This window comes from Sapajus apella, unplaced genomic scaffold, assembly GCF_009761245.1.
Source record: "Sapajus apella isolate SASKATOON/1434 unplaced genomic scaffold, GSC_monkey_1.0 scaffold63, whole genome shotgun sequence".
Taxonomy (NCBI): domain Eukaryota; kingdom Metazoa; phylum Chordata; class Mammalia; order Primates; family Cebidae; genus Sapajus; species Sapajus apella.
The window spans coordinates 6,725,454-6,753,309 of record NW_022437003.1 but is presented as its reverse complement, the minus strand read 5'-3'; the positions used below and the strand labels follow the sequence as shown (position 1 = coordinate 6,753,309).

At 42.6% G+C, this 27,856-nt stretch overlaps 1 protein-coding gene and 1 long non-coding RNA gene across 3 annotated transcripts in view; one reads left to right on the top strand and one right to left on the bottom strand.

The window, feature by feature from the left end:
* The window catches only part of RNF144B (ring finger protein 144B), a 193,942-nt gene continuing 166,086 nt past the window's right edge, over nucleotides 1–27,856 (top strand). Inside the window, exon 1 of one of the 2 annotated variants that reach the window (XM_032247741.1) lies at nucleotides 1–285. The gene's annotated coding sequence lies outside the window, so the exon portion shown is untranslated. Of the gene's footprint in view, nucleotides 286–8,943; nucleotides 9,137–27,856 lie in introns of those variants that run through there. The other variant, XM_032247739.1, reaches the window with a different exon arrangement.
* Nucleotides 4,361–27,856, bottom strand: part of LOC116529826 — a 24,333-nt gene continuing 837 nt past the window's right edge. Inside the window, exons 2-3 of the long non-coding RNA XR_004259690.1 lie at nucleotides 18,368–18,372; nucleotides 4,361–4,470 (exon numbers count right to left, since the gene is read on the bottom strand). This is a non-coding gene — a long non-coding RNA (uncharacterized LOC116529826). The remainder of the gene's footprint in view (nucleotides 4,471–18,367; nucleotides 18,373–27,856) is intronic.

Genomic DNA, 27,856 nt, shown 5'->3' with positions numbered 1-27,856 from the left:
ACAAACAAAAAGTCCAATAATATCAAGCCAGTAAACTGTCCTGGCTTGAATAAGCTGATGACCATATTCTTTTTTAAACCTGGTTATAAATATAAATATAGTGACACACTTAGTTCTTCTTAAAACAAGATATCATACTCTATTTTGGTGGAGTGAATTAGCCAAAGTGTACAGAGTAGCTATTTTTGAGATTGGGTTTGAAAAATACCTGAATGCAACAATATCCAGTTGTTTGATAATAAAGTGGATATTTTGGCTTGACAGTGGCCAGGGAGGACCTTCAAGGTAAGCAGGTGGAGGGGGTAAGGGGAATGGTAGTGAGGCTGAGAAAACTTAGAGAACAAAGGATGAATGGCTACCAAACTTTTGCTGCTAGTCACTAATTTTGCTATAATTTTAGGAGTGTTATTTGTAACACATTTCTTTAGTGTATCTTATCAGCTGTTCCATGGAATCAGACTAAAGGCATAGAGAAGCTCAGAGCCTTGGCATTATTGCCTTTATTTCCTGTTAAAAAATAAAACAGGGAGGTCATCTCTATAGGAGGGGGCTTTTCTGCTAAGATGCAATACTCAGGTTATATTTAATGCTCTTGGCCAAATCATAACATCATCGTCAGAAAAATGTTTTCTACTACAAGTTGGCTAGATATCAACATTGTCACGAGACTGTCAAAATGGAGTCTTATTTTAGAAAATAGATAAGTGTAACTCTAAAATATTTCTATAAATCTTATTTTTTCTATTTTTTTGTTTATTTTATTTTATTAGATGGAATCTTACTCTGTCACCTGGGCTGGAGTGCAGTGGTACAATCTTGGGTCACTGCAACCTCCGCCTCCAGGGTTTAAGTGATTCCCCTGCCCTGGCCTCCCAAGTAGCTGGGATTACAGACATGCACCACCACGCCTGGCAAAGTTTTGTATTTTTAGTAGAGATGGGGTTTCACAATGTTGGCCAAGCTGGTCTCAATCTCCTGACTTCAAGTGATCCACCTGCCTCTGCCTCCAAAAGTGCTGGGATTATAGGTGTGAGCCACCATGGCCGGCCAAATCTTATTTTTAATCTAGACTTTATTAAGTAAAACATTTCTTGTTATAACTCATTCTTCATTTAAGGAAATTAGAGAAGATTTGGGTGCAGGTTAGATTTAAAAAATCTAATTTAGGATAAACAGATGTTTTCAAATTAGGAAAAGAATATTAGAAGGTGATGCTATCTCCTAATAATACATGTTTTGAAAAATACATGTGTCTGTCTCCCATTCACATCTTAATATAACGCAGTGGTTTCAAGTTGAGCCAGGACATTTGATAGTGTCTGGAGACATTTTTGGCTGTCAAAACTTAAAGGGCATGCTAGTAGCATCTTGTGATTAGAGACCAGAGATGCAGCTAAACATCCTACAAAACACAGGGCAGCCTCACAACTTTTTTTTTTTTTTTTTTTTTTTTTTTTTTGAGGTGGAGTCTCACTCTATCACCCAGGCTGGAGTGCAGTGGCAGGATCTCGGCTCACTGCAACCTCTGCCTCCCAGGTTCAAGCAATTATCCTGCCTCAGCCTCCCAAGGAGCTGGGATTACAAGTGCATGCCACCATGACCGGCTAATTTTTGTATTTTTAGTAAAGATGGGGTTTCACTGTGTTGTCCAGGCTTGTCTTAAACTCTTGACCTCTGCTGATCCACCCGCCTCAGCCTCTCAAAGTGCTGGGATTACAGGCAGCCCCACAACTTTGAACTAGAATTACCTGTAGTGCTGAAAATGAGAAACTCTGATCTAATGCAGTGTATTTTCTTTTCCTGCCACTCCAGTTTCCTTAAAACTGCTCCAAGGAAAAGGAACAGTGACCTCCAAACAGTTAAATTGATGGGCCTCCTTTGAATACTTCCGTAATATTACGTCGTTTCTATGCAGCATTTGACACTGTTTACCATCCCCTTCTTTCAAAAGCTTTTTCTCTTGACTTGCATTACATTGTTTTCTTTTGGTTTTTGTCCTTTGCTTGGTGTTCTGCATCTGATGGTCTCTCAAATGTTGCTGTTCTTCCGGGATCCACCGTGGACCCTTAGCTCTTTCTTTATACTTGATTTCCCTGTGTGATCTTGTCCACCCCCATGATAGTGACAACCTCTACTAATAAAGTGCAGATCAATATATTATTCAGCAAGTTGCTCTCTTCTTGAGTATCATACTGCTATCAAGCGCCCATTGGATACCTTCATTCAGTATACCTCAGTATCTGAAATTCAGCATGTGAAAAACTAAATCCATTCTCTTCCCTAGCAAATCTCTCTTCTTTTTACTGATTTATTTAATCTATTTGTTGCCCACCTTGTTGTATAAGCTTGAATGTTTGAAGTCATCTTTGGCTTCTCCCTCTTTTCAAGTCACCACATGAAGTACTCTGAATTGAAGACCTCAAAATATCTCTCATACCCACTGCTTTTCCTTCCAGGCCATATCAGCTCTCAACTAAACTGTTATACTGTATTCTCCTTACTGATCTCTCACCCTGAAGCCTCATCCTTTTTCTTACTGAAAAACTAGTCCACCAAATAGGGCCTGCAATCCTATAGATTAGTCTAGTAAGATTCAAAGCATTGTCTTTTAAATTCTCTTTCTTTAAGAAGTCTTTTAAAATTTAGAACTTTTTTTTTTTTTGAGGCAGGGTCTCACTATGTTGCCCACGCTGGTCTCCAATTCCTGGACTCAAGCAATCTGCCCACCTCAGCCTCCTAAAGTGCTGGGATTACAGGTGTGAGCCACCATGCCTGGCTGAACTTTATCTTTTTGCACATCCCTCATGCTCATGTTTCTGAAGCTGAGACTCCCTCCCCTGCCCGCTACTTTGTGCTTCCTTAATACTTTGTTCATATCTTTATTAGGGTACTTACGAAGTTATAGTGTTATTACTTATTTACATGTCTGCCTTTATAGTAAACATTTACCCTCAACCTTCTCAAAGATCCTTCCATCATCATTTCCAATCCCGTGGTCACTGTCCATAGAATTAGATGAAGCGCTCTTGTAGGCATGTTTTTACATCATGACTCTGACCTGAGTAAAGCTAGTTAATTCCCTACCTGGGAATTTGAAATTATGAGAAAGATGGATTCCACTTGGTAATTGGATCTGTAACAAATCAAAATAGGAACTGTAGGGACATGTGTTCTGCCATGTGAATTGGAGAAGCCCTGGTCTACAGAGAGAAAGAGAAGACTGAAGCTGAAAGAGGGTTAGATAAGGCAATGTGATGGCTAATCTTATATGTCTACTTGATTGGGCCATTGGATGCCCAGATATCTGGTTAAACATTATTTCTGGGTGTGTCTGTGTGGGTCTGTCTGGAAAAAAAATTAGTATTTAAATTGGTGGACTGAATAAAGCAGATGGCTCATGCAGTGTGGATGGGCATCATCTAATCCATTGAGGGCCCAAATAGAAGAAAATGGTGAAGAAAGATTGAGTTCACTCTAGGTGACTTCCTGAGCTAGTACATCAATCCTTTCCTGCCCTTGCTGCTCCTGGTTCTCAGGCCTTCACACCAAGACTGGAATCTGTATCATCCACTCTCTGGCTCTCAGGCCTTTGAACTACACCCAGCTTTCCTGGGTCTTCAGCTTGCAGATGACAGATCGTGGAACTTCTCAGCCTCCATGATTGCATAAGCCAATACTTTATAACAAATCTCTCTTTCTCTCTGTGCATATAACACACACACACACACACACACACACACACACACACGCTATTGGCTGTCTTTCTCTGACTAATACAGGGAAGAACAGGGATTCCTGACTGTAGTCTACTCTCAGTTCCAGATTGGTGAGGAAACCCGTCTGTAACCCTGCCTTTGGCAAGATGGTAGCCTTGTTGTTACCATTCAGCAGTTTGGAAGAAGAGAAATAAAGACAGGGTTAAAATGAAAAGAGGAGAGCAGAAATAGAAATGAAAAAAAAAATGCAAAGGGAAATTGAGAAAAAACAAATTGAAATGACAGACAGAAGGCAGCAAATCATCTGAAAAAAAGTTATGAATTATGTGATCTAGGGGTGAAATGTTTAGCTATCTTGCCCTGGCTCTGCCCTCCTAAGGTAAACCAGCTTTTTCCACTTCCTTTCATCTCACCTTATTTGCTTGCAGGGTCAGGTGGGAGGATCCATGAGGGGAGCCCTGCTACCTTCTAGCACCCTAGCCCTGGCACTCTAGCCTTCCATTAAGTTTTCTGAGTCCAGCCCACTATGGTTGCAGCAAGGTGGCTCAGCTCCCAGGGACAGCCTTAGCTGCCTAGACCTTAGTGAATCTAGAGAGCATGGCCTAGTGGAAGTAGCATGACCTTGGCTTGTAAAAATGTTTAACCTATTTTTTTAAAAGCTAGTCAAGTGAAGCAGTGGGAATGGAGAAGGAACAAAGAGATCTATAACTGGTTGTGATCAGTTAGTTATAAACAACACTGCACTCGGACCAGCCTATCATGGACTTTGACTTCAGATATATGGATGCAAATTGAGGAATATCATAAAATGATTAGAAAGGTAGATTAGGAATAATAGAAATAGGTGCAGGGGCTCACACCTGTAATCCCAGAACTTTGGAAGGCTGAGGCAGGTGGATCACTGGAGGTCAGGAGTTTGAGACTAGCCTGGCCAACATGGTGAAATCCCATCTCTACTAAAAATATATGCCTATAATCCCAGCTACTCGGGAGGCTGAGACAGGAGAATCACTTGAACCTGGGAGGCAAAGGTTGCAGTGAGCCGATATCACACCACTGCCCTCCGGCCTGGGTGACAGAATGAGACTCCATCTCAGAAAAAAAAAAAAAAAAGAAAGAAAAGAAAGAAAGAAAACTCTAAAAAGGCGAGGGAACAGAGGCAGGAGCATGCTGATTTGCTTTTACATAGCAGGAAATTGGGGATATATATCAATGTACCTCCTGTGTGTCAATTTCCCTTTAATTTATTCTACTATTCAAATACTACTCAAATGTTACAAATCAACATTCTTTCATCTTTGAACCCCGTGAGATAGAGTCATTGTATAAATATTTAATTTTAAAAAGAGAGGCAACTTTCTCTTTAAATTCTGTTTACCAATATGTTTTTTAATTAACACCAGCGACCCTCCTCCCTCCACACTTCTCTCTTCCCTTCCAGGAAAGCTTGTCTCTTAGGAACCTGTCACGGGACTGAATTTAGATTCCACAAAGGTATGAGGATCTCTACATTGGTACTGATTGATTGATTTTTGAGACTGGGTCTCACTTTTTCACTAGGCTGGAGTACAGTGGCGTGATCATGGGTCACTGCAGCTTTGACCTCTCTGGTTCAAGGGATCCTCCTGCCTCAGCCTCCTGAGTACCTGGAACCACAAACACATGCCACCATGCCCAGTTAATTTTTTATCTTTTGTAGAGATGAGATCTCTGTGTTTGCCCAGGCTGATCTCGAACTCCTGGGCTCAGGTGATCCTCTCACCTCACCCTCTCAAAGTGCTGGAATTATAGGCATGAGTCACTGCACCTGTCTGGTATTCATTGATTAGGTGTCCTTTACAGAGATCTTTGTCCTGATTTATCCTCTTTCCTCTCATCCCTACCTCCCATCCTTATTAGTTCTCTGCCTGCAGCCAGGAGTCTTTCTAAAAACAATAACAACAAAAATAATTGATCTCATTATTATGTTGCCTTTAACACTTCAATGCCTCCCCATTGTTTGTAGAATAAAGTATAATTTTTTCATTAATTTTTTTTTAGAGGCAGGGTCTTGCCCTGTCACCCAGGCTGGAGTGCAGGGTGTGATCTTAGCTCACTGCAGCCTTGACCTCCAGGGCTCAAGAGATCCTCCCGCCTCAGCCTCCTGAGTAGCTAGGACTACAGGCTCATGCCACCACACCTGGCTAATTTTTCTTTTTTTTTTTTTTTTTGTTAGAGATAGGGTCTCTCTATGTTGTCCAGGCTGTTTTTGAACTGACCTCAAGCAATCCTCCCACCTCAGCCTCCTAAAGTGGCCTCCATAGCTCATGGTGTGAAACGCTGTGCCTGGCTAAAGTATAATTTTAATTTTTATTGTTTGATTTTTTAAAAAGATTTTAAATTTTTTAGTAGCTTTTGGGCTACCAGGGATTATTTTTACATGGATGAATTGTATAGTGGTGAAGTCTGAGATTGTAGTACACCTGTCACCTGAGTAGTGTACATTGTTACCAATATGCAATTTTTAATTCTTGACCCTTCTCCCACATTCCCCTGTTCTGGGTTTCCAATATCCATGATACCCCTTTATATGCCTTTGTGTATCCATAGCTTAGTTCCCATTTTTAAGTGAGAACACATGGTATTTGATTTTCCATTTCTGAGTTACTTCACTTACAGTAATGGCCTCCAGCTCCGTCCAAGTTCCTGCAAAGTACATTATTTCCTTCTTCATTTTTTTATGACTGAGAAGTAGTCTTTGGTGTATGTGTATCACATTTTCTTTACTCTGAAGTGTAATTTTTAACACATGGTGTAGGCTGGGCATGGTGGCTCATGCATGTAATCTCAGCACTTTGGGAGGCCGAGGTTGGCAGATCACAAGATCAAGAGATCGAGACCATACTGGCCAACATGGTGAAACCCCACTTCTTCTAAAAAAATACAAAAATTGGTGCTTGGTGGCGCGTGCCTGTGGTCCCAGCTACTTGGGAGGCTGAGGCAGGAGAGTCGCTTGAACCCGGGAGGTGGAGATTGCAGTGAGCGGAGATCACGCCACTGCACTCCAGCCTGGTGACAGAGCAAGACTCTGTCTCAAAAAAAAAACCCAATAAACAAAACCCAAAACATGGCCTAGATGGCTCTATAGGATCTGACTTCTGTTCATCTCTCTAGCCTTGTCTCTATATTGTTCATCCCAGTTTCCCTGACTCCCACCCCAAAGAAAAGATCTTCCAGCCACAGTGAATGGCCATGTTCCTTCTTACCTTTGGCTTTCTCTCCATGTTGGTGATTCTCCTGGAAAACTCTTCTAATTTCCTGTTCTGAGCCAAATTACCCTCAATCTTCAGGTCTCACCTACACTGCCCCGGATGTGTCATCCTCCTTCAGAGCATCTACTTTTAACAGCCTGTTTTCTTGTCTACACCCTCGCTCCCAGTCGGCTTGATAAGAGCAGGAATGTTGTCTTTCTGATAGCTCTTCCATCCTCAGCACCCAGTAATTATTGAATGCTTGCTAATGTGAGACTAGCAAGCATTTATTGTGGCAGAAGAAATAAGAATGCCAGGCCAGGCGCAGTGGCTCATACCTATAATCCCAGTACTTTGGGAGGGCAAGGTGGGAGGATCATTTGAGCCTAGGAGTTTAAGACCAGCGTGGCCAACATGGCAAAATCCCCTTTTTACAAAAAATACAAAAATTAGCTGGACGTGGTGGTACATGCCTATAGTCCCAGCGACTCTGAGGCTGAGACAGGGGGATTGCTTGAGCCCAGAGGTCAAGGCTGCAGTGAGCCATGATAGCACCACTGCACTCCAGCCTGGGTGCCAGAGTGAGGCCTTGTTTCAAAGAAAAAAAAGAATGCCAATGTAGTCTTTGGCTGACCGTCCTCCTCCTCCCCCTCACCGCTTCTTACATCAGCTAAGCTGGTTCTTTCAGTTGTTAGTAACTTGACTGGTGAGCTTATCTTCCTATATCTACCTTCTATCTAATAGAGAAATCTGACAGTTTTTAGTAAGTGCCCAGTTTTCAGCCTTCAGATGAGAAACTTATTTGATAAATTTAGAAAAAGACAATGTATTAATATGGTGTCTCTTTCATAGATATTTGCATTTTCCAGGGCCCTGTTATAAACTGGTTGAGAAGTTGATTCCCAGCAGCTTTTATAATATGATCATGAATAATGCTTTACTGCCTTTAACATATTCCATAAATATATATTATTAATATATTGATAGGTGAATGAATGAATGAATAAGTGAAGTGCCATTTAACAGTTCAACTTCCAGATTCCCAGAAGGAGTTATGTCACTCTCAGGCTCCTAGGAGTTAGTGATACCACCATGTTTCTCTGTTATTTTTAAATTGCTTTTTATTTTTTATATTATTTTTATTTTATAGTTTTAATTTTTATTATTAGCTTTAAATTTTTTTCTATTTATTCTTTTATAATTTATTATGCCCTCAAACATCCTCCTATCCAAGATACTGTCCTGTTCCAGGGATCCCTTCCCATCATTATTTTTCTCTATATTATTCGGCAAACTCTGCACGCTGCTGGTTTTCTCCATTAGAACTCTTTTCTTTGAACACATCCACCTGCTTCTCCCCAGAACCTGAGCCTCAGAACTGAGTCCTAAGTGAGAACAGAGGTTCTGGGCATGCTTGGTAACCAAAGCCAGGGTGTAATTAACTGCTCCTGCCCTGACGCAGGACCCTTACAGGTGGCAGGTAGCAGCGCTTCTGGGCAGAGACTTGCCCTGTCTTGTACAGCTGAACATCTGGTTTCTGAGGCCAATCTGACGTCCTGGCAACCCAAGTTTATAAAGTGGGGATGTCTACATTTTCGAAACAATAAAACGGAAGGAATTATTTTGGAAAAATTAAAATGTCTGGCAGGAGATTGTCAAGAGTTCCACGTATACACGAATATCAAGTTTTAAATAATGCTGTGGTTAAGACAAAAAAGAGGACGGAGCCAGGGGTTGAATATAAATGGTGTCCTACTTTGAACCTCATTGGTCAGATCAAAGATTATAAAAGGGTTTTCTGAAGTTGCCCAGCGCCTAGAATTTCAAGGACCGCACCCGCTGCCTCTTTCCTAAAGAGGGTGCGTTTCTGGGGGAGGTGAGTGTGCGCGCCAGGGGAGGGCCGGCCGCGGAGAGGGGCCAAGGCTCTCCGGAATCAGCAGCCAGAGAGAAGCTCTGCGGGCGCCCGCGGGGCGGAGGGGAGAGGAGCCGAGGGCCGCCGGGCAGAGGGCCGGAGGAGGGGTCCGAGACACGCCGAGGGGCTGTTAGCTAGGCGACCTGAATGCCTTTGATACCTGAAGCCGCAGCCTGCAGACGCTGATAGCGGACCCCGAGCCCGCGCGCGCGTGCCCTGGCTGAAGCCCTGTGCCTCCGGGGGTCTCCCCCGCTCCTTACTCGGACCTCGGGCGCAAGGTAAGGAGGGGCGCGGGGTGCAGCGCTCGCCCTGGAGCTGCCGGGAGCCTCTGCGCGAGGGGCCAGTTCGGCCTCCCCCGGGCTGTCACCGCCTCGCCTCCTTCTCCGCCCCGGGGGGTGGTCCATGGGGGCTCAGACCCTCGGCCATGCGCGTTTCCACTCCGCAGTCAGCGGGACCCTCGCCTCCTCTCCAGGCTCCACTCGAGACTTTATCCGCTGCCTCCGGGAAGCTCCCGAAACCCGCGTCCCCGAGTCTGGGGTCAGGGCTGGCAGGAGTAATCCACCCCCTCCAGGTGTGTGGCGCAAACACAGACGTACAGATTTTCCCTAGGGTCTGTAACAATTCCTAGGCTGAAAGGTTATAACTCCTTCTCCTTCCAGAACTTGCCTTCCCCCCACCTCCCTCCCTTTACTATCCTAACTTTGGGAGGAATATTGACTCTTCATCAAAGTTAATGCACTGTCTTACCTTTTGTATCGGCACCGGCTGAGGTTTTTCTTCCGCCCACCTTAAATATTGTGATAAGTGTAGAAAGTTTTCAGGGTTACTGCGGTGCCAGAACTTTACAACAACTTAAAGCAATAGCTCTTAGGCGGTGGGGAAAAAAGCTGGGTCCCACCCTGAAATCCCCATTCAGAAATCTGGTATGTGTGTGTGAGTGTGAGTGCATGCATACGTGTGTGTGTGTGTGTGTGTGTGTGTGTGTGTGTGTGTGTGCAGGCTTGAGTATATTTTAAAATCACCTCAGGTGATTGTGATGTCCGCGCCCCACAACATACCCCCAAAGTATCTGTAAGGTCCGCAAAGAAGAGAGAGGGCTACCCATTGGGCTAAGCATCACCTGGAACTATTAATGTGAATTGAGAATAAAAACAGAGTTAAAGGGGTGAAAGTCAGTTCCCCTCAAGTTGATGAATGTGATTGGTGTGGTATCACTGGATCTGAGACGGCAATTTTTTGTTTTATTTTGTTTGTTTTTTTTTCTCTTTTTAATTTAATTTTATTATATTATTGTTAGTATTTTTGTCTTGATTCTGGTTTTTGAGACGAAGTCTTGCTTTGTTGCCCAGGCTGGAGTGCAGTGGCACGATCTCGACTCACTGCAACCCCCGCCTCCCAGGTTCAAGTGATTCGCCTGCCTCAGCCTCCCAAGTAGCTGGTAATACAAGCACATTCCACCATGCTGGCTAATTTTTGTACTTTTAGTAGAGATGGTGTTTCACCAGGTTGGCCAGGCTGGTCTCAAGCTCCTGACCTCAAGTGATCTGCCCACCTCGGCCTCCCAAAGTGCTGAGATTACCAGAGTGATCCACTGAGCCGGGCCAAAGATGACAATTTTGGAAAGAGAGAGTTAACATTAATTTGAAACGCGGATTTAACATTGGGGAAAATGCATACTTCTAAGAGACCTGGTTAAACAGCTTTTAAATATCAATTTTTAAAATATAAGAATTCCTTCACAAGTGCTCTACAGATTAGAAAGGGCTGAGGCCCATTCTCCAGAGAATCAGAAAATCTTCCTTCACTGCTGTCTTGACTTTTTTGTCAATGATGGCAGCTCGTTGACATTTTTACATTTCTCTTACTTTAAGGCTAAAGACTCAAATGGACTATTATCTCTAGGAACTAGAGTCAACAGCGATCAATTAATTTAGATCCTGTTTTCACTCCTAATTATTTGAACCAAGTTTTTCTATCCTGAATTAAGAGAGTCTGCAAATTATATCATATTTACAGAAATGCTACATGTTTCTCCATCTTGAATTTTGTCATAGATGCATGTCTGCTGCTTTTCATATATTCGTGTAAGTACCGGAAACATTCTAAGTACCTGTCAAATGACCAGAAAGTAATTACCAGGGAAAATAAAGGTTTTTATTTTCTGTCTTTTGGAAAATTGAGGCAAAGGACTAATTTTTTTGAAGTACCATAAAGTAGATATAATATTAAAGCTTACATTTTCTTTTTATGAAACCAGATGCCTTTTATGAAATAGGGATGATATTCTGTGCCCACTTTCAAGGATATTAAGGACAAGCAAGAGACCGTCTGTAAAGCATTTTGAACTTTTAAGAAAAGAATCACTGTCTAGTTGAGCCAATGTGATTGTTTTCCTGGCAAACTTTTTCTCCTTTCTAAAATTAACTTTCCCCCAGGAAAAGTAGTGCAGATGCACATGATTCAGTCAACCAAGTTCAGAAAATACTGTCTGAATTTTAAAAGTGACCTTAATTCATCCCTATACATCTAATGTTTGCAACCTATGTCGCAAAATATGCAGAAATATTCATTGCTTGCTGACCTTTGCTAAGTGTTAGCTTAATAAGAGTAGTTATGGACAGAGCACAATATAAAATGTATTGGCTTAGGTGAAACCATTATCATTATTTTCCTAAGGTTTTTGTGTACATGTGTGTACACTGGTTCTGCAACTTCCATAAATATATATATGTCACATATGTTTTTAATAGGAACAAAAAACCCACAATATTTTTCTCTGTGGCAGAACACTGTAAGCATTAGGTTTTGATTACTTTTTCATGGAAATTTTAATATGACAGAACTAAGAGCTCCAAGAGAATAATTCCATAAAGATCTATTTGGAACTAGAAGTACTTTAAAAAAAAATGTTTGAAGCTCAAAGTTAGTGTGCTTAGCTTCCATAGAACGGTCCTTTGTGAGTGAGTAAGTGTGGTAGATCCAGTTCTGGCAACCTCAGACGAAGGACAATTAGACCCTGCCACCCTTCTCCAGACCTTTCATTTGGTCTGTAACTTGATGCTTCAGTGACCCTATACTCCCTGCCACGCTAACTCACAGAGGAATTGTTGGCACTCTGAATTGAAACTTTTCCCCCTCCCATCAATTAGAACATGTTTGCATAGGTTGCAGAATGCAGTTACATTTTTAGCTCAGTATTCTAAGAAATACCTTCAGCCGCAAAGAGAATAGCCTTAGTGCAGACTACACCACAGATTGCCTTATTTGTGGAGCTGTGATAACTCACCAATGATTCAACTATGTAGAAATAATAGAGTTATAGAGTATTAAAATGAGAAGATACTTTAAAAGTCATCTAGATTTTAATCATTTCTCTTTACAGATGAATATTGAAGGGTTCATAACGGTAATCCAAACTGATAATAGACATTACGTTTTATATTCTTTCCAATTCTTGTAGTAATGAGAATTTTGTTCATTTGAAGTGAATTTATATATGAGTTTAATAATGTAGCAGTGACAGCAAAGTGGTTCTAAATCTCAGCTAGATTTTCAACAAAACTCAAAAGTGTGGCATTTGGTTGGGAGCAGTGGCTCATGACTGTACTCCCAGCTCTTTGGGAGGCTGAAGCAGGAGAATTGCTTGAGGCGGGGAGTTGGAGACCAGCCTGGGCAAGATGGCAAGAACTGTGTCTACAATTAATTAAGTATCATTATTAACTAGAGTCATCCTACAGTGATATAGAACACTAGAACTTAGTCCTCTTTCCTAGCTGTAATTCTGTATCCTTCAGCAAATTTTATCTCACCCTTTCCCCTACCTCTAGTATCCTCTGTCTACTTTTCATGAACCAGTGTATTTTCTAGTTCAATGATGACTTTTGACATTTTCTTTAACACTTATGCCCACATTTGCCAAGTTTATTTACACTTAACTCTATTTAAGTTGTTTCATTGATATACTAGTTAATAATAAAGTTTCTCCATCCTTAAGTTCATATCATAACTAATTTAAGTATATATTCAAGTAACTTTTTAAGGAGGTCACAAGTAGCTGAGCATGCCTTCACAAAATGTTTTTCAGGGGCCACTGTATCGATAAGAATGTTTTTCTTCTTTTCTTTTCCTTTTTTTTTTTTTTTTTTTTTTTTTTGAGACAGAGTCTTCCTATGTTGCCAGGCTGGAATGCAGTGGCGCGGTCTCGACTCATTGCAACTTCTGCCTCCCGGGTTCAAGCAATTCTCCTGTCTCAGCCTCCCGTGTAGCTGGGACTACAGGCGTGCGCCACCACACCCAGCAATTTTTTTGTATTTTTTAGTAGAGACGGGGTTTCACCATGTTGGCCAGGATGGTCTCTATCTCTTGACCTTGTGATCCACCCACCTCAGCCTCCCAAAGTGCTGGGATTACAGGCGTGAGCCACCGCACCCGGCTTCTTTCTTAAGAAAAAAGAAAAGACACTAAGAGAAACTTTTTTAAATGAGACCACATTTCAGGGATAATCTGTTTTATTAATTTTTCCTGATTCTCTGAATAATTTACCTTTGAAAACTTCCTTCCTTCCTTCCCTTCCCTTTCTTCCTTTCCTTCCTTCTATTTCCTTTCTCCTTCCTTCCTTCCCTTTCCTTTCTCCTTCCTTCCTTCCCTTTTCTTTCTCCCTTCCTTCCTTCCCTCCCTACCTACCTACCTACTTCCTTCCTTCCTTCCTTCCTTCCTTCCTTCCTTCCTTCCTTCCTTCCTTCCTTCCTTCCTTCCTCTCTTTCTGTCTCTCTCTTTCTCTCTTGTTTCTTGCTTTCTCGCTTTCTCTCTTGCCCAGGCTAGATTGCTATGGAGCGATAACAGCTCACTGCAGCCTCTAGCTTCTGGCCTCAAGCAATCCTCCCACCTAAGCCTTCCAAGTAGCTCGGACTGCTGCGTTCCAAGTAGCCATGCCTGGCTAATTTGTAAATTATTTGTAGAGGTGGGGTTCTACTATGTTGTACAGGCTGGTCTCGAACTCCTGGGCTCAAGTGATCCTCCTGTTTTAGCCTCTCAGTGTTGGGATTACAGGTGTGAGCTGTGGCACCCAGCCCTGATTATTTCTTTGTTGGTACGTTTCTTTTTGGAATTATGCATACGTATATGTGTTCATCTCTCATTTTCATTTAATAATTTAATCTTTTAATTTTCTCTGAATGCTGCCAGAATTTCTCAAGTATATCATCTACTTTAATTAGATTTTTTGTCATTTTGAATCTGCTACTCACTACCTCCATTGCAGCTTTTTACTTGGCGATAATATTTTTGGTATCCAAGTAATTTTTCCTAATATTAGATCCTTCCAGCTTTATGATTACCTGCTTGGCTTCTTAGTTATAATGTCCTATTGCTTCTTACTGAGTCCATGAAGTAGAAAATCTGTAAAAGTGTGTAGTGTGCCACAACTTTATTTTAACAGAGAGCATTTGTGATAATTCCTTAGAAGTGTCTTTTTTTTTTTTTTTTTTTTTTGAGACAGAGTCTCTGTTGCTAGGTGCCAGGCTGGAGTGCAGTGGCACAATCTCGGCTCACTGCAACCTCTGCCTCCCGGGTTCAAGCAATTCTCCTGCCTCAGCCTCCCCAGTAGCTGGGACTACAGGTGCACACCACCAAGCCCAACTAATTTTTTTGTATTTTTTGTAGAGACGGGGTTTCACCATGTTGGCCAAGATGGTCTCGATCTCTTGACCTCATGATCTACCCGCCTTGGGCTCCCAAAGTGCTGGGATTACAGGCTTGCGCCACCATGCCCAGCCAGAATTGTCTTTTTTTTTTGAAATGTGGTGTTTTCGGCTGGGCGCAGTGGCTCACACCTGTAATCCCAGCATTTTGAGAGGCCGAGGCAGGTGGATCATTAGGTCAGGAGAGTAAGACCATCCTGGCTAACATGGTGAAAACCCGTCTCTACTAAAGATACAAAAAATTAGCCAAGTGTGGTGGTGCACGCCTGTAGTTCCAGCTACTCAGGAGGCTGAGGCAGGAGAATTGCTTGAACTCGTGAGTTGGAGTTTGCAGTGAGCTGAGATTGTGCTACTGCACTCCAGCCTGGTGACAGAGGGAGACTCCATCTTGGAAAAAAAGAAAGAAAAAGAAAGAAAGAAATAGTGTTTTCATAGACCTAGTATTTGCTGTCTCTTCATTCTATTTGAGAGAGGTAATCTCTGCTAGTCCAGAATTAGGAGTCAAGATGGGCTCTGTTACATATGGTGTGGACCGCTGGCTGACTCCATGGTCAGACCAAAGGAGGAAAAAATATTCGAAATGTGGGCCTGGTGTGGTGGCTCACACCTGTAATCCCAACACTTTGGGAGGCTGACGTAGGAGGATCACTTGTGGCCAGGAGTTCAAGACCAGCCTGGCCAACGTGGCCAAACCCCAGTCTCTACTAAAAACAGAAAAATTAGCTGGGTGTGGTGGTACGCACCTGTTGTTGCAGCCACTTGGCAGGCTGAGGCACAAGAATCACTTGAACCCGGGAGGCAGAGGTTGCAGTGAGCCGAGATTGTGCCAGTGCACTCCAACCTGGGTGACAGAGTAGGACTCTGTCTCAAAAAAATAAAAAAATTAAAAATTGAAATGCGTTGTGATTTGCTTTGCCACTTCAGGGAGAAGGGAGACAGCAAGACATAGGTGATATTAGAGAAGGGAATTTATACTTTGCAAAATTTTCGTTACTATAAAATGTCTGAATTTCGTTAAAATATAAGCCTTTGTTTCAGTATGCAAATATTTATACATTATCTTATTTTATCCTTAAAACAATTTCTTCGGGGTCAAATTATCATAATTTCCGGATTCAGAAGGTTGTGGACTGCATACTTCTTCCCTAATGACGGGACCGAATTACTTCCCTAATTCTTGCAGATTACTTGAGTTTTCTTAGCGTCATTTCCTTCACCTGGAGAGCAGGGTTTAAACTCTGGGAAAAGATAGTAATTACCTCATGGAGCTGTAAATATTGTGGGAGATAATTATGTAGGAATGGTCAGAACCCAGAATGATGATGTAGCCGTGCCTGAGATAGCTGGGAAGAAGTGTGAAGCAGAGAGACCTTCAGCAATGGAACCCGGAGGACATACAGAAGACAATAGGAGGCTAAGAAGGAGTAGCCAGAGGGTGGGAGGAAGACCAGAAGAGAGTGAAGTCAGGGGGATTTAATTGAATACAGACATTTAGAAAGAAAAGGTAGTCATTAGTGTCATGTATTACAACAAAGAAATTTCCAGCACCTCTGGCAATTAGGAGCTTAGTGTGAGCTCAGCCACAGGCAGTTTCAGTGTAGATAAGCAGGCAGAAGGAAAACTAGTTGGAATGATTTTTTTTTTTTTGAGACGGAGTTTCACTCTTGTTACCCAGGCTGGAGTGCAATGGCGCGATCTCGGCTCACCGCAACCTCTGCCTCCTGGGTTCAGGCAATTCTCCTGCCTCAGCCTCCTGAGTAGCTGGGATTACAGGCACGCGCCACCATGCCCAGCTAATTTTTTGTATTTTTAGTAGAGACGGGGTTTCACCATGTTGACCAGGATGGTTTCGATCTCTTGACCTCGTGATCCACCCGCCTCGGCCTCCCTAAGTACTGGGATTACAGGCTTGAGCCACCTCGCCCGGCTGGAATGATTAATGAGGTTAAGGAAGCAAGGAAAGTGTAAACAGCCATTAAAAAAAATGTTTCTCCCTTAGGAGAAAGGGAAAAGATTGAGAAAGGAGAGATGGACCAGTAGCTAAACGGATACTTAAGACTGGGAAACTGGATTTAGTTTAGAAAGAATAGCAAAATTAAAAAAATATATATAAGGACTAAAGTTTGCCATGTTTCAATTTTTTCAAGCAAGGATATTAAAAATACTACTATCTAGGCTGGGCACAGTGGCTCCTGCCTGTAATCCTAGCACTTTCGGAGGCTGAGGCAGGCTGATGGCTTGAGCCCAGGAGTTCGAGACCCGGCTGGGCAACATAGCAAAAACCTGTCTCTACAAAAGATACAAAAATTAACCAGGTGTGGTGGCATGCATGTGTAGTCCTAGCTACTTGGGAGGCTGAGGTAGGAGGATCACTTGAGCCCAGGAGGTTGAGGCTGTAATGAGCCATGATTGTGCCACTGCACTGCTGCCTGGGCAACAGAGTGCCACCCTGTCTCAAAATAAATGAATAAATAAAATTACTGTCTAATATTATTTCTGAAAAGAAAGAAAATACTAACATTTAAAAGTTCAATAACCTAACTCTGTGAGAAAGTTAGCATCTCAGTGAAGATTTTCTTTTTCTGCTTAAGAGTGTCTTTTCTCCCCTGGTTGAAGGTTCCATCTTTCCTTTTTTAGGGATTTGACTTCATCAATTGTCTTGTCTCAAATACTTTCAACCTCTTCTTCTCTATTGACTCTTTTCCATTAGCAAATATGTATGATCTAGTCACCTATCTTAAAAGAAGCACAGGTCAGCTGGGCCTGGTGGCTCATGCCTATAAACCCAGTACTTTGGGAGGTTGAGGCAGGAGGATCACCTGAGATGAGGAGTTTGAGACCAGCCTGACAAATATGATGAAACCCTGTCTCTACTGAAAATACAAAAACTAGCTGGGTGAGGTGGTGTGCACCTGAAGTCCCAGCTACTTGGGAGGCTGAGAAAGGAGAATGGCTTAAACCCGGAGGTGGAGGTTGCAGTGAGCCAAGATTGTGCCTCTGCACTCCAGCCTGGGTAACAGATTCAGACTTCATCTGAAAAGAAAAAAAGAAAAGAAAGAAAGAAAAAAAGTAGTGGCAGAGGGGATGGGAGGAGGGACTAGAAGGGACAGATGCTATATAAATAGTGGTAATAGGACTTGGTGGCTGATTGAATATGGCAGGTGAGACACAGACGGAGGAATCTAAGATAAATCTTACAGACGTGGTTTGGGTGATTATGGTACATGGTGCAGTCATAGAAAAGGAGAAGCAGGGCGGGGAGAATGAAAACCTGTGACTTGAGTTCAGTGTGCCAGAGGGCGCGTGGGTCAGCAACTCTGACTCTGCCTTTGAGTCCTGCCCCTGAATCCTTCTAACTAAGCTCTCACTCCATCTCAACACACATTGTCATGAGTCTTTCTCATAGTTGGCCCTTAAGCCTTCATTTCTGGGGTTATTTAACTATTGGGTGTTCAAACCCTGCTTCTTAGAGTTATGAGCCAACACAATGCATTTTTTTGTTTTTACTGAAAACAAATAAAAATGAACTCGTTGGTAGAAATATGAGTACACATGTAAACACAGGATGTTAAATGGAACCTTTTTATTTTCCATGTTCGCTGTGGCCTAAGACAACAGAAGCTGCATTCCGAAGTCAGGTAAGAACACAGTGCAAGTGGAAAAGGAAGCACAGGAGAACCGGTCAGCATTGTCCACCCCGGCTCCCTCACTCACCATCCGGCCAGTGAAGCAGGTAGGAGAGGCCAAGAAGAGAAAGATTAGAAGATGATTTTTTTTTTTTTTTTTGAGACGAAGTTTCTCTCTTGTTACCCAGACTAGAGTGCCATGGTGTGATCTTGGCTCACTCTAACCTTTGCCTCCCGGGTTCAAGCGATTCTCCTGCCTCAGCGTCCTGAATAGCCTGGATTATAGGCATGCACCACCATGCCTGGCTAATTTTGTGTTTTTAGTAGAGACGGGGTTTCTCCATGTTGGTCAGGCTGGCCTTGAACACCCAACCTCAGGTGATCCACCCACCTCAGCCTCCCCAAGTGCTGCGATTACAGGCATGAGCCACCATGCCTGGCCATGAGATGATTTTTAGAGAGTTGATGATGGGTTTGAGTCATTCCCTCCTGGCCACCAAGGGAGAGGGGTGTAAGGTCCTTGCCCCTTCAACTCACATCTAGAGATAGGCATTTTATGCAGACCATTTGGAGTATTTAGTGTGCATTCCCCCAGAGATTGAAAGGCATAGTGGATCAGTGTTATTTGCCTGAGAATCTAAAGAACAAGAGACCTGCTGGCTAGCTCCTCTGATGGTGGAGCAAAAGGAATATAGCACATTGTCCCATAGTTTGATAGAGCACACAGGGCAGGAGTTGTTTCCCAGAGACTAAAGGTAGACCACACAGGTCAGTGAGGTGGCCTGGAGTCTTCTCAAATCACGTGTAAGCATGCCTCCTGAACCCCAGCAAGAAAGAGCCATAAGTGGCCATCTTCAGAAATCAATCTGCAGGTGAAATATCCCCAGTGATGGGGGTGGACTGGGGGAGTCTCTGCTTCCCAACCTCTCGTCCCCACCACCATCGCACCTGGGGTAAAGAGAAAAAGTAAGGTTTAAATGCCCACCAAGCCTGTAGATCACCAGCCTTAGGTCATTGCCTTTGTCTTAGTCAAGGAAGAACTTTCCTTCTGCCTCTTCCTCCCCCTACCACTTCCCCAGAATGAGGGATTAGTATCAGAAACTGGGGTTGCCGAAATTAGCACTCTGGCTGAGGAGAATAGAATCTTTCCATTTCTACCTTTCCCAGTACACGTGGCTAGTGTTCATTCAACAGGCCATGGCTGAAGGAGGGGAGAGGTTTAACTTTATATCAGGTTGGAAGAGTTGGAGTGTTATATTAGATTGGACACATCGATCACAGTACTGTGATTGATTTTTGGACTTGGGGTGGCTTGAAGTATCTTCATTATTTAAGAATAATTGGAAAAGTCATGGCAGGCTAGCCACGGTGGCTCACACCTGTAATCCCAGCACTTCAAGAGGCCACGGTGGGTGAACCACTTTAGCCTTCAACTCCTGGGTTCAGGCCATCTGCCCACCTCAGCCTGCCAAACTGTTCGGATTACAGGCGTGAGCCACTGCACACTGCCAGGATCTTCTTTACTCAAATTCATTTAAATTTACTCAAACTTCAGACGCTAATCTCTCTCTCTCTTTTTTTTTTTTTTTTCCGAGACAGAGTCTTGCTCTGTCACCCAGGCTAGAATGCAGTGGCATCATCTCAGCTCACTGCAACCTCTGCCTCCCGGGTTCAAGCAATTCTTCTGCCCAAGCCTCCTAAGTAGCTGAGATTAGGCACCTGTCACCACACTCGGCTAACTTCTGTGTTTTTAGTAGAGATGGGGTTTCACCATGTTGGCCAGGCTGTTTTCGAACTCCTGACCTCAAATGATCAGCCCACTTTGGCCTCCCAGAGTGTTGGGATTACAGGCATGAGCCACTGCACCTGGCCTCAAATGCCAATCTCTTCCACGAACACCCTCACAGACACACACAGAAATGATGTTTGACCAACTGTCTGGGTATCCCATAGTCAGGTTGACACATACGATTAACCATAACAAAGAGACAGTGGAGAAGGTAGAGGCCTTCATTATAATAGTAATTTATGTAAAACCATCTATAGATTTTCAGGGATATATGATTAGCAAAATGGTAAAAGATAAGGGTGGAGATGGCTATTCTATGAATTAAACCTATTCACAGAAATGCCACAATAACTATTTTCATTTCTTGAAATGATGCCAGGAGCATTGAAATCAATTTACATATACATTAGGTAATTTTATTTGTTTATATACTTATTTATTTAATTTTTTTGAGTTGGCGCTCTATGGCCCAGGATGCTGTCATGATTCACTGCAGTGGTATTATCATGGTTCATTGCGGCCTTGAATTCTGGGCTTAAGTGATCTTCCTGTATCCACCACCTGTGTAGCTGGGACTACAGGCACGTACCACGATGTCTGGCTAATTTTTAAATTTTTTGTAGAGATAAGGGTCTCCCTTTGTTGCCTAGACTGGTCTTGAACTCCCAGGCTTAAGCAATCCTCCTGCCTTAAATGCTGGTGTAATAGGCATGAACCACCATGCCTGGCGTACATTTGATAATTTTTATTTCTACTAAAAATACAAAAAATTAGCTGGGCATGGTGGCGCGTGCCTGTAATCCCAGCTACTCAGGAGGCTGAGGCAGGAGAATTGCCTGAACCCAGGAGGCGGAGGTTGCGGTGAGCCGAGATCACGCCATTGCACTCCAGCCTGGGTTACAACAGTGAAACTCTGTCTCAAAAAAAAAAAATTATTTAATTATGTATTTATTTATTTGTGAGACAGGGTCTCACTCTGTCACCCAGGCTGGAGTACAGTGGTATGATCTCAGCTCAACTGCAACCTCTGTCTTCTGGGCTCAAGCAATTCTCCCACTTCGGCCTCCCAAGTAGCTGGGACTACAGACGCACGCAACCATGCCCAGCTAATTTTTTAGTTTTTAGTAGAGATGAGGTCTTCCTATGTTGCCCAGGCTGGTCTTGAACTCCTGGGGTCAAAGGATCTGCCTGCCTTGGCCTCCCATTGTGCTGGGATTACAGGTGTGAGCCACTGTGCCTGGCTTACATTAGATAATTTAAAAATGAGATTTACAATCTGTTCTACAGCTGGTGAAATGATCTGAGATACTGCCTGGGTGCAATAAGCACATAAGACATTCTTCTCCTTCTGTTCCAGAGAATCACAGAAGCAATAAACAGCTAAGATTTATTGTTCACCATTTGTATTCTGCCACTGATCAGTTAAAAACAAAACAAAACAAATGTGTATATTCCTATAAAACAATAAAGATGATGCCCATTAGCCAATAAAATCTAGAATAAACAAGAATGCTAAAGAATTTATCTTTTCAGCTTTTAGGAATTTTAAAAGGGCTTTAAATTAGCTTTTAGATTGTCTTCTCAGAATTTGCAACATTATTACTGAAAGTCTTTTAATAGCAAAGGAGTGACAAGGGGACAATCTAAATAACATTTCTATTAATGTGTTCCTAAGAGTTGAAAAGACAACTTGAAAATCACGTGTGAGTTGCACATAAAGTATTTACAATGGTGGGGAACAAATGCAATTTATTTCATACAAGTGGAATTTTGGACTCAGAGGTAGGCTATTAGATTGGCCTGGAAGGATGGAAGAAAGGTGATGACTGAGCGCAGAGACATGACTCAGCCTTCTGTGGTTCTGCTGAAAACGCTTCCTGTGCCTGCAGAATTCTAAGGGCAATGCTGTGTTGCCCTGGTGTACTGCTGAATGCCTGCTATCCTTTAGTATAGTCGTAAGAGCAAGAGCACTAGAATATGCCTTAGGCATAGTCCATTTTCTTTCTTTTTTCTTTTCTTTCTTTCTTTCTTTCTTTTTTTTCCTGGGGGGTGGGGAGAAATAGAGTCTCCCTCTGTTGCCAGGCTGGAGTGCAATGGTGTGATCTTGGCTCACTGCAACCTCCGCCTCCCGGATTCAAGCGATTCTTCTGCCTCAACCTCCCAAGTAGCTGGGATGACAGGTGTGCACCACCATGCCTGGCTACTTTTTGTACATTTAGTAGAGACAGGGTGTCATCATATTGGCCAGGCCGGTCTCGAACTCTTGACCTCGTGATCTGCCCACCTTGGACTCCCAAAGTGCTGAGATTACAGGCATGAGCCACTGCACCCAGCTGTCCATTTTTTATTATTGCTTTTTCCCTGTGGTAGGCAAAATGCCAAGGTGTGGCCCAGAATTCCTACCTGCTGGTAAATATGCCCTCTAAAGGAAGGATCCCCTTGAATGTGGGTGTGACTTGTGAAGATGATGGATGCGAAGATATAGGATGGTGTGACTCCCATGATTACATTAGATCACATGAGACTGTCAAAACTCACTGAAAAGAAGTTCTCCCACTGGCTTTGCAGAAGCAAGCTATTTTGTGAGAGCCATGAGACCGGGACTCTAGAGCAGCCATGAAGTCCTGTTTTACAATTCTGTAGCCATGAAACAACTTAGGACAAGTTACAGAAAGTGAATACACCCCTATTTTCTTTAGTCTACACTCAGATTTATTATAAGCATTACCAGAAATTCTGTTTTTGTGCTCCTTAACTTCATATATTTCCCATTAAATTTTTCTCCCTCTATTGTGCCCCAGGCGTTCTTCAGATTTATCTTTAATTTCATGAATTTTCTCTTCAGCTGGCTGTACTGATCAGTTTCTGCTTTGATGATTCAGTGTAACAAACGCCCTCAGTGACTTACACCCGATCCCAATTTCTTGCTCACATTGCCTGTCATTGGCTACAGGTGGAGTGCAGTGTCTCTGCTTCAAGGTCATGTTCAGCTGACCTTGCTTTACCTTCTCGCTCTGAGACACAGGCTGAAGGAAGAGAGGGGCTCCTATCTGGGATATGAGGTTCTCATGGGGGCATTAGGCCTAACTGAGGCTTGAAAAGCTTCTGAAATCCTCTACTTACGACTGGATGCATTGTCATTGAGGCCATTGGCCAAAACAAGTCAGTGGTCCAGCCCAACATCAACGAGATGCAGAGCTAGATTCCTCCCCAGGGGAAGAGGAAAGGAATATTTTTGAATAACAATACAACCTGTTATAATGGCTTACTTGGTTTTTTTTTTTTTTTCCCCCCACTGATGATATTTTTAATAGATCTCTATTGGTTCTTTTTGAATCCACTTCTTTTATTTCATATTGTCTTTTTCTTGACTTATGTGTTCTATTCCATCCTTTATCTTGTCAAACATATTAAAACCATTAACATTAACATTCTTAGTGCTCTATCATTTGTACTTTCAATGGAATAAATTATCTTTTTTGTTTCATCTCTTTTTTTTAAAGATGGAGTTTCGCTGTTGTTGCCCAGGCTGGAATGCAGATGCGTGCTGTCTGCCTACAGCAACCTCCACCTCCTGGTTCAAACAATTCTCCTGCCTAAGCCTCCCAAGTAGCTTGGATTACAGGCATGCACCACCATGCCCAGCTACTTTTGTATTTTTAGTAGAGACAGAGTTTCACTGTGTTTCTCAAACGCCTGACCTCAGATGATCTACCCACCTCAGTCTTCCAAAATTCTGGGATTAAAGTTGTGAGCACTGTGCCCACCTGGGTTTTTTTGTTTGTTTTTTGGTTTTTTTTTGAGACAAGCTCTTGCTTTGTCACCCAGGCTGGAGTACAGTGACACGATCATGGCTCACTGCAGCCTCAACCTCCCAGGCTCAAGCAATCCTCCCACCTTGATCCTCTTACCCAGCTCTGTGTAGCTGGGACTACAGGTGTGTGTCACCATGCTGGGGTGAGTTTCAATTTTTTTGTAGAGGTGAGGTCTCATTACATTGCCTGGACTTGTCTTGAATTCCTGGCCATAAGCGATCCTCCTGCCGCAGCCTCCCAAAGAACTGGGATTACAGGTGTGAGCCACTGCACCTCCTGTCTTATCTCTAATTCCCTCTTTCTTGGTTTCTTGGTTTACGAGACTTATCTTTTTTTTTATTGCATTTTACGTTTTGGGGTACATTTGAAGAACATGCAAGATAGTTGCATAGGTACACACATGGCAGTGTGATTTGCTGCCTTCCTCCCCTTCACCTATATCTGGCATTTTTCCCCATGCTATCTCTACCCATCTCCCCACCCCCCACTGTCCCTCCCCTATTTCCCCCCAACAGACCCCAGTGTGTAGTGCTCCCCTACCTGTGTCCATGTGTTCTCATTGTTCAAAACCCGCCTATGAGTGAGAACATGCGGTGTTTGATCTTCTGCTCTTGTGTCAGTTTGCTGAGAATGATGGTTTCCAGGTTCATCCATGTCCCTACAAAGGACACGAACTCATCGTTTTTGATGGCTGCATAGTATTCCATGGTTTATATGTGCCACATTTTCCCTGTCCAGTCTATCATCGATGGGCATTTGGGTTGGTTCCAGGTCTTTGCTATTGTAAACAGTGCTGCAATGAACATTCGTGTGCATGTGTCCTTATAGTAGAACGATTTATAATCCTTTGGATATATACCTAGTAATGGGATTGCTGGAGACTTACCATTTTTAACTGTAAGTTTATCAACAAATTCCACATGTCCTGGGTGGAATGGTGTACCGGTGAGGCAGTTTTATATTTCATTTGTTAAGGCCTGCGTGTTTTCTTAGTTTTGGACCTGGTTTCCAGTCCTGTGTAGTTGAGGTACACTTGAAATCCTTTCATTTACCTTGCACAGGCTTGCATCTCTGATTTCTCATGAGTGATTCTTTTCCCGTGTGTAGTCCAGAGCACATGGCAAACTTTTGTACTGCTTCCCTCTTGAGAGGAAGGTGGTTTTCTTTTTTGTAATCCTTCCTCCCTTCTGACTTTATATATTAAAGTCATAAAAAAAAATGTACATGGGTATACACACACACACACACACACACACACACATATACATACACACATACATATTTTCTTTATAATTTACATTTTTTTAGACACGAGGTCTTGCTGTGTTGCCCAGGCTGGTCTCAAATTTCTGGCCTCAAGAGATCCTCTTGTCTCGTCCTCCCAAAGTGCTGAGATTACAGGTGTGAGCCACCATGTCCAGTCTACTATTTATAAGGTGTTTAATTTCATCTCCATGTGTTAGATAAACCCCACCCTTGCAAGTGAATATCCTATTGTCATATTTCTACTAGGTCTTCAATTCCTAGTCAATATTGTGGGTTTGAGTTTCCTTTTTGTTTCTGAGGACTTGTCCCTTCTAGTTTTTTGCCCAGCTACGCATTTAAAAATATTTTGTTAAAGTCTGCTAGCTATGATGGTTCATGCCTGTAATCCCAGCACTTTGGGAGGCTGAGGCAGGCAGGAGTACCTGAGGCCAGGAGTTTGAGACCAGCCTGACCAACATGACAAAATTCCATCTTTACTAAAAATGCAAAAAAATCAGCCACGTATGGTGGCACACACCTGCAATTTCAGTTACTTGGGAGGCTGAGGCGCAAGAATCACTTGAACCTAGGAGGTGGAGTTTGCAGTGAGCCGAGATCGCACCACTGTATTCCAGCCTGGGCGACAGCACAAAACTCTGTCTCCAAAAAAAAAAAAAAAAGAATTGGTACATTTTATTCAGAGCTTATATGAGTTAGCATAGAATGGTGTGGGGCCTTATTGTCTAGAAGTCCTTAAATTCGTTTTGTTACCTTTCCCCACAAAATCCTATTTGAATTTTTATTGGAATTACACTGAATCTATAGAGTTATTTGGAGAGAATTTACATATTTAAAATATCAAGGCCAGGCTTGGGCCTGTAATCACAGCATGTTGGGAGGCCAAGTTGGTAGGATAACTTGAACCCAGGAATTCAAGATTCCTGGCTAATTAAAAAATTAAAAATTAAAAAATTAGCCAGGCATCGTGGAGCATGCCTGTGGTCCCAGCTACTTGGGAGGCTGAGGTGGGAGGATCACTTGGGCCTGGGAGGTTGAGGCTGCAGTGAGCCATGATTATGCCATGATACTGGGTGACAGCAAGACCCTATCTCAAAAAGTAAATAAGCAAATAAATAAGTAAATAAAATATTGAATTCTCTCATGTGTGAATGTGTTGTATATCTCACCATTTATTTAAGTCTTCTTTTTAATGTCCTACTGAAATCATGCATTCAAAAGATAGATAGACACTGTATACTTATTAAATTTAGATCTAGGTTTTATATTTTATTCCTAGCTTATTATTGTATAATTTCTGGCTTTTTGAATAACCATGAGCAAATTATCTAATTATTATAGTTTTAATTTGGTTGAACTGTTAATTATTCAAGTGTTTAGTAAGTATAAAGCAATGATAATTACTAGATACCTTACTAGATAATTAAGTTGTTTAACATTTTCATTTTTAAGTTTAATATCAAGATATTGTAGTTCAAAAAGGTAAAATATACACTTATCAAAATTACTCCAAATGCTCATATAGAAAACTTTTTGAAACATAAGTAGAAACTGCAAACAGAGCGGTAAACTAAATTAATAAATATGATTTTGTACTTGATGCATGCCAGAATCAGAATTTGTAAAATCACTAATTGAAAGAAGGAAACAGAGTAAAACCCCATCTCACACACACACACACACACACACACACACACACACAAAAAAAAAAAAAAAAAAAAAAAAAGGAAGGAAATTGTGGAACTTTGAGCAGACTTGGGCCTCTTGGTAGACAGGGCAGTTCAGTTTTCAGCAACAGACATTAAGTGAGCTGGGTGATCTTCATTGTTAGGGTGTGGTTAAGAGTCAAAGACACAACAGAAACATTAAGTCTCCAAAGAGGATCTTGTAGAGGTGTCACTGAAAACTCTCGGCCAGAGCCCACCCCGTTTTCTAAACATGGTGTCTTTGAAATACCATACAGATCTGACATTAAAGCCTTCTCAACAGTTGTACCAGAAGATGGCCACCATTGTGGTTTTTTTTTTTTTTTTTTTTTTTGGAACGGAGTCTCGCTGTGTCACCCAGGCTGGAGTGCAATGGCCCGATCTTGGCTCACTGCAACCTCCGCCTACCAGGTTCAAGCAATTCTGCCTCAGCCTCCCGAGTAGCTAGGACTGTAGTCGCCTGCCACCACTCCCTGCTAACTTTTATATTTTTAGTAGAGATGATGGAGCTTCACCATACTGGCCAGGCTGGTCTCAAACACCTGACTTTGTGATCCGCCAGCCTCGGCCTCCCAAAGTGCTGGTATTACAGGCGTAAGGCACCGCGCCCAGCCGTGGTTCTTCTTTTGCAGTGCCACTATGTAATCAATACATTATTATTGCTTACAGAGCCCTATTGATTTAACTCTATAGTGCTCTTTTCTCATTGGCTCCATTTATTAACGTAGCACTTAGAACTGGAGGGAATTTCAGAGATTTAGAATTTACAAACTAATGCTGGGCGCGGTGTCTCACACCTGTAATCTCAGAACTTTGGGAGGCTGAGGCGGGTGGATCACAAGGTCAGGAGTTCAAGACCAGCCTGGCCAACACTGGCCTGCATCTACTAAAAATACAAAAATTGACCGGTGTGGTGGTGTGTGCCTTTAGTCCCACCTACTCAGGAGGCTGAGGCAGGAGAATGAATCACTTGAATCCGGGAGGTGGAGGTTGTGATGAACTGAGATTATGCCACTGCACTCTAGCCTGGGCAACAGAATGAGACTCTGTCTCAAAAAAAAAGAAAGAAAGAAAGAGAGAGAGAGAGAGAGAGAGAGAGA